The 7,500-nt window shown below is 25.0% G+C and overlaps 2 non-coding genes across 2 annotated transcripts; both read left to right on the top strand.

Annotated features, from left to right (window-relative positions):
* The first annotated feature begins 4,351 nt into the window (after positions 1–4,351).
* Positions 4,352–6,341, top strand: LOC138858361 (small subunit ribosomal RNA). Its single transcript, XR_011397495.1, has one exon. It is a non-coding gene; the product is annotated as a small subunit ribosomal RNA (ribosomal RNA).
* Positions 6,342–6,967: 626 nt separating this feature from the next.
* On the top strand, positions 6,968–7,146 carry LOC138858413 (5.8S ribosomal RNA). Its single transcript, XR_011397548.1, has one exon. It is a non-coding gene; the product is annotated as a 5.8S ribosomal RNA (ribosomal RNA).
* The last annotated feature ends 354 nt before the right edge of the window (positions 7,147–7,500 follow it).

Below are 7,500 nucleotides of genomic sequence, written 5' to 3' on the forward strand. Positions count from 1 at the left end.
ATTTTCATATAAGTAGTAAATATATAAAGTCTATGAAGTAATAAATTTTCATATAAGTATTAAATGTATAAAGTCTATGAAGTAATAAATTTTCATATAAGTATTAATTGTATAAAGTCTATGAAGTAATAAATTTTCATATAAGTATTAATTGTATAAAGTCTATGAAGTAATAAATTTTCATATAAGTAGTAAATATATAAAGTCTATGAAGTAATAAATTTTCATATAAGTATTAATTGCATAAAGTCTATGAAGTAATAAATTTTCATATAAGTACTAAATGTATAAAGTCTATGAAGTAATAAATTTTCATATAAGTAGTAAATATATAAAGTCTATGAAGTAATAAATTTTCATATAAGTATTAATTGTATAAAGTCTATGAAGTAATAAATTTTCATATAAGTATTAATTGTATAAAGTCTATGAAGTAATAAATTTTCATATAAGTATTAATTGTATAAAGTCTATGAAGTAATAAATTTTCATATAAGTATTAATTGTATAAAGTCTATGAAGTAATAAATTTTCATATAAGTACTAAATGTATAAAGTCTATGAAGTAATAAATTTTCATATAAGTAGTAAATATATAAAGTCTATGAAGTAATAAATTTTCATATAAGTATTAAATGTATAAAGTCTATGAAGTAATGAATTTTCATATAAGTATTAATTGTATAAAGTCTATGAAGTAATAAATTTTCATATAAGTATTAATTGTATAAAGTCTATGAAGTAATAAATTTTCATATAACTATTAATTGTATAAAGTCTATGAAGTAATAAATTTTCATATAAGTATTAATTGTATAAAGTCTATGAAGTAATAAATTTTCATATAAGTATTAAATGTATAAAGTCTATGAAGTAATAAATTTTCATATAAGTATTAATTGTATAAAGTCTATGAAGTAATAAATTTTCATATAAGTATTAATTGTATAAAGTCTATGAAGTAATAAATTTTCATATAAGTAGTAAATATATAAAGTCTATGAAGTAATAAATTTTCATATAAGTATTAAATGTATAAAGTCTATGAAGTAATAAATTTTCATATAAGTATTAATTGTATAAAGTCTATGAAGTAATAAATTTTCATATAAGTATTAATTGTATAAAGTCTATGAAGTAATAAATTTTCATATAAGTATTAATTGTATAAAGTCTATGAAGTAATAAATTTTCATATAAGTACTAAATGTATAAAGTCTATGAAGTAATAAATTTTCATATAAGTAGTAAATATATAAAGTCTATGAAGTAATAAATTTTCATATAAGTATTAATTGTATAAAGTCTATGAAGTAATAAATTTTCATATAAGTATTAATTGTATAAAGTCTATGAAGTAATAAATTTTCATATAAGTACTAAATGTATAAAGTCTATGAAGTAATAAATTTTCATATAAGTAGTAAATATATAAAGTCTATGAAGTAATAAATTTTCATATAAGTATTAAATGTATAAAGTCTATGAAGTAAAATATAAAGTCTATGAAGTAATAAATTTTTATATAAGTATAAAAAATATAAAGTCTATGAAGTAATGAATTTTCATATAAGTATTAAATGTATAAAGTCTATGAAGTAATAAATTTTCATATAAGTATTAATTGTATAAAGTCTATGAAGTAATAAATTTTCATATAAGTATTAATTGTATAAAGTCTATGAAGTAATAAATTTTCATATAAGTATTAATTGTATAAAGTCTATGAAGTAATAAATTTTCATATAAGTATTAATTGTATAAAGTCTATGAAGTAATAAATTTTCATATAAGTATTAATTGTATAAAGTCTATGAAGTAATAAATTTTCATATAAGTATTAATTGTATAAAGTCTATGAAGTAATAAATTTTCATATAAGTATTAATTGTATAAAGTCTATGAAGTAATAAATTTTCATATAAGTATTAATTGTATAAAGTCTATGAAGTAATAAATTTTCATATAAGTATTAATTGTATAAAGTCTATGAAGTAATAAATTTTCATATAAGTATTAATTGTATAAAGTCTATGAAGTAATAAATTTTCATATAAGTATTAATTGTATAAAGTCTATGAAGTAATAAATTTTCATATAAGTATTAATTGTATAAAGTCTATGAAGTAATAAATTTTCATATAAGTATTAATTGTATAAAGTCTATGAAGTAATGAATTTTCATATAAGTATTAAATGTATAAAGTCTATGAAGTAATAAATTTTCATATAAGTATTAATTGTATAAAGTCTATGAAGTAATAAATTTTCATATAAGTATTAATTGTATAAAGTCTATGAAGTAATAAATTTTCATATAAGTATTAATTGTATAAAGTCTATGAAGTAATAAATTTTCATATAAGTAGTAAATATATAAAGTCTATGAAGTAATAAATTTTCATATGAGTATTAAATGTATAAAGTCTATGAAGTAAAATATAAAGTCTATGAAGTAATAAATTTTTATATAAGTATAAAAAATATAAAGTCTATGAAGTAATGAATTTTCATATAAGTATTAAATGTATAAAGTCTATGAAGTAATAAATTTTCATATAAGTATTAAATGTATAAAGTCTATGAAGTAATAAATTTTCATATAAGTATTAAATATGAAGTCATACAAGTTAAAAATTTAAAAAAAAAATCGATTGTAAAAATACTTTTGATGTTATTAGTTGTATTATGACCATGACGATATTTGAAAATGATATAAATTACCCACGTATATATGAGTTTTTAAATTTTAAATAGGTTAAAAGAATTTTTCCATATATTTTCGGGTTGGTAACGTCAACATGGGAGAGAACATTTATAACAAATTTGCACAAATCTGCTCAAATTGACATATACTGAAATAGTACTTATATGAAAATTTATTGCTTCATAGACTTTATACATTTAGTACTTATATGAAAATTTTTTACTGCTAGGAAATGTATTATACTTTTATATATTTGAATTCCTTATGTTAGTTTATTAGTAAGAAATTGTTTTTAAATACTTATAAGTATGAATATTACTATACTTATATGATTTATGTATTTAGTACTTGTATGAAAATTTTCATACTTGTATGACTTTATTTACTTAGTATTTATATGGAAATATTTTTTACTTTATATGTATTTTTAAGTAAATATGAAAATGAAAGTTGATTTTGTGTGCCTTTTTATTCCTGGTTTTTATACAGTTAGTTTAAATAGAAATAGATTTTGTTTTATACAAAACTCTATATTCTGTACTAACATATTGTATATAATGAGCGTTTTTTATTCCTGGTTTTTATACAGTTAGTTTAAATAGAAATAGATTTTGTTTTATACAAAATTCTATATTCTGTACTAACATATTGTATATAATGAGCGTTTTTTATTCCTGGTTTTTATACAGTTAGTTTAAATAGAAATAGATTTTGTTTTATACAAAACTCTATATTCTGTACTAACATATTGTATATAATGAGCGTTTTTTATTCCTGGTTTTTATACAGTTAGTTTAAATAGAAATAGATTTTGTTTTATACAAAACTCTATATTCTGTACTAACATATTGTATATAATAGCGTTTTTTATTCCTGGTTTTTATACAGTTAGTTTAAATAGAAATAGATTTTGTTTTATACAAAACTCTATATTCTGTACTAACATATTGTATATAATGAGCGTTTTTTATTCCTGGTTTCCTACAGTTAGTTTAAATAGAAATAGATTTTGTTTTATACAAAAACATAAAAAATCTATTATTCTATACTAACATATTGTAGAAATAAATATTAAACAATATTTTAGTTTTATTTGTGAGCTATTCTAATATTTACTCATAAAATATATGTGTAAAAGGATGGTTTTTAAATAAAATAAAATATTAATGTGTTGCACCCGAAAATACTTTTTATCATATATTTATTATTGAAATAAATATAATAGAATTTGAAATTATTAATTTCAAATCAAGAAAAAAATTTATATACTCTTAAAAAAAGGTATATATATTACTATATGCATTGAAATAAAGTAAAATGTATAGAATGATATTATTTGAAAATTTTGCCAATATAAGAAGAAATATCGTTCTTACATAATAATTAAATAATAATATGTATAGAGAACGAAAATTCTTTTCACGATACCAAAACAAAAATTAAAAAAATCCATTACAAAATCACACAATAGAAATGAAATATAATGAAAAAAAATATAATAAAGAAAGAAACATAGAAAAATTGTTGTGTATATTGTAAATGTTTTTATGTTTTGTGTATTTGTGTATAATTTTCAAATAAGAAAATATCATTTTAAACTTTTATATAATATAAAAAATATTATATAAAAAAGAAATATATATTATTCTGGTTGATCCTGCCAGTAGTTATATGCTTGTCTCAAAGATTAAGCCATGCATGTCTAAGTACAAACAAATTAAAAGTGAAACCGCAAAAGGCTCATTATATCAGTTATGGTTCCATAGATCGTTAACAGTTACTTGGATAACTGTGGTAATTCTAGAGCTAATACATGCAAAATAAACACGGACCTTTTGGAACGTGTGCTTTTATTAGGCTAAAACCAAGCGATTATTCGATCGTTATATTGGTTGAACTCTAGATAACTTGCAGATCGTATGGTCTCGTACCGACGACAGATCTTTCAAATGTCTGCCCTATCAACTTTTGATGGTAGTATCTAGGACTACCATGGTTGCAACGGGTAACGGGGAATCAGGGTTCGATTCCGGAGAGGGAGCCTGAGAAACGGCTACCACATCTAAGGAAGGCAGCAGGCGCGTAAATTACCCACTCCCAGTTCGGGGAGGTAGTGACGAAAAATAACAATACAGGACTCATATCCGAGGCCCTGTAATTGGAATGAGTACACTTTAAATCCTTTAACAAGGACCTATTGGAGGGCAAGTCTGGTGCCAGCAGCCGCGGTAATTCCAGCTCCAATAGCGTATATTAAAGTTGTTGCGGTTAAAACGTTCGTAGTTGAATTTGTGCTTCATACGGGTAGCACAACTATAATTGTGGTATGTACATTACCTTATGTATGTAAGCGTATTACCGGTGGAGTTCTTATATATAATTAATACAATGTATTTTTTATATATTCCTCCTATTTAAACCTGCTTCAGTGCTCTTCATCGAGTGTTGTTGTGGGCCGGTACAATTACTTTGAACAAATTAGAGTGCTTAAAGCAGGCTCCAAATGCCTGAATATTTTGTGCATGGAATAATGAAATAAGACCTCTGTTCTACTTTCATTGGTTTTTAGATCAAGAGGTAATGATTAATAGAAGCAGTTTGGGGGCATTAGTATTACGACGCGAGAGGTGAAATTCTTGGACCGTCGTAAGACTAACTTAAGCGAAAGCATTTGCCAAAGATGTTTTCATTAATCAAGAACGAAAGTTAGAGGTTCGAAGGCGATCAGATACCGCCCTAGTTCTAACCATAAACGATGCCAGCTAGCAATTGGGTGTAGCTACTACTATGGCTCTCTCAGTCGCTTCCCGGGAAACCAAAGCTTTTGGGCTCCGGGGGAAGTATGGTTGCAAAGCTGAAACTTAAAGGAATTGACGGAAGGGCACCACCAGGAGTGGAGCCTGCGGCTTAATTTGACTCAACACGGGAAAACTTACCAGGTCCGAACATAAGCGTGTAAGACAGATTAATAGCTCTTTCTCGAATCTATGGGTGGTGGTGCATGGCCGTTCTTAGTTCGTGGAGTGATTTGTCTGGTTAATTCCGATAACGAACGAGACTCAAATATATTAAATAGATGCTTTCAGGATTATGGTGTTGAAGCTTATATAGCCTTCATTCATGCGTTCATCTTGAATGTACAAGTGTTTGAATGTGTTTATATAAGTGGAGTCGTACCTGTTGGTTTGTCCCATTATAAGGACACTAGCTTCTTAAATGGACAAATTGCGTCTAGCAGTAACGAGATTGAGCAATAACAGGTCTGTGATGCCCTTAGATGTCCTGGGCTGCACGCGCGCTACAATGAAAGTATCAACGTGTATTTCCTAGACCGAGAGGTCCGGGTAAACCGCTGAACCACTTTCATGCTTGGGATTGTGAACTGAAACTGTTCACATGAACTTGGAATTCCCAGTAAGTGTGAGTCATTAACTCGCATTGATTACGTCCCTGCCCTTTGTACACACCGCCCGTCGCTACTACCGATTGAATTATTTAGTGAGGTCTCCGGACGTGATCACTGTGACGCCTTGTGTTTCACGGTTGTTTCGCAAAAGTTGACCGAACTTGATTATTTAGAGGAAGTAAAAGTCGTAACAAGGTTTCCGTAGGTGAACCTGCGGAAGGATCATTATTGTGTTCCTATCCGAAAAGAAAAAAAAAATAATTATATAAAAACAAAATAAAAAAAAAGAATAAAAAAGAAAAAAAAGTTTTCTTTTTGTTCTTTTCATTCAAAATGTTTTGAATTATACAATGTTTTGAATGTTTTTCTGTTTTTTTTTTTTTTTTTAACTCCTTGTAATGCATTATGACAATATATATTATATTGTGAACTTCGCATACATTGTATTTGAACGCAATAAAAAAACCTTTAAACATATAGCTGTACTTATTATTTATATAGAAAATAATATTTAATTGTGATATTTATATAAAATATTATAAATGATAAGTTAACTTGTTCACATTAACGTGTGTAATACCTTTTTTTTATGGTATTTTCTATTTGTGATTAAAAACATGTTGAAAAATTTAAAAAAAGAAAACGCACAAATAGAGAAGAAAATAATATATAAAAGGTATTACTGTTTTTGTTGACCTAAGACATGCGCAGCTGCAAATGTTTGGGTTTAAAATTACAATTTATTGAAAGATGTTTTAAACTTATGTATTAAAAATTTATTATTGATTAATTATTAATACTTTCAATAAATTAAAATTCTTTGACTTTGAATTAAAAAAATACAAAAAAATTATCACTCTAAGCGGTGGATCACTCGGCTCATGGGTCGATGAAGAACGCAGCAAACTGTGCGTCATCGTGTGAACTGCAGGACACATGAACATCGACATTTTGAACGCATATTGCGGTCCATGCTGTTATGTACTTTAATTAATTTTAAAGTGCTGCTTGGACTACATATGGTTGAGGGTTGTAAGACTATGCTAAATTAGTTGCTTATTCTTTTAGTCAATTAATAGAATTTAAGCATATGGCATATTATTGGATTGTATTTTTCAATCCATAATATTAATAGCATAAAAAGAAATATAGAAAATATATTCTTGAATACCTCATATTTGAACGAAAATTTATGATAAATGAGAATCTTAGTATTCCCATAAAAGAAAAAATTTTCAACATTATTTAAATTATATTAAATAATACATAAGAGGAATGTCTAGCATAAAATAAATTTTTATTCTAGAATTAATTCACTCTATTGTATTGAGAAAAATTTATAATAAAAAAAAATATATGATATGTGGAGGAATAATGTTGTTAATTT

This window comes from Bactrocera oleae, unplaced genomic scaffold (assembly GCF_042242935.1).
Source record: "Bactrocera oleae isolate idBacOlea1 unplaced genomic scaffold, idBacOlea1 ctg00000009.1, whole genome shotgun sequence".
In the NCBI taxonomy this organism is placed as follows: domain Eukaryota; kingdom Metazoa; phylum Arthropoda; class Insecta; order Diptera; family Tephritidae; genus Bactrocera; species Bactrocera oleae.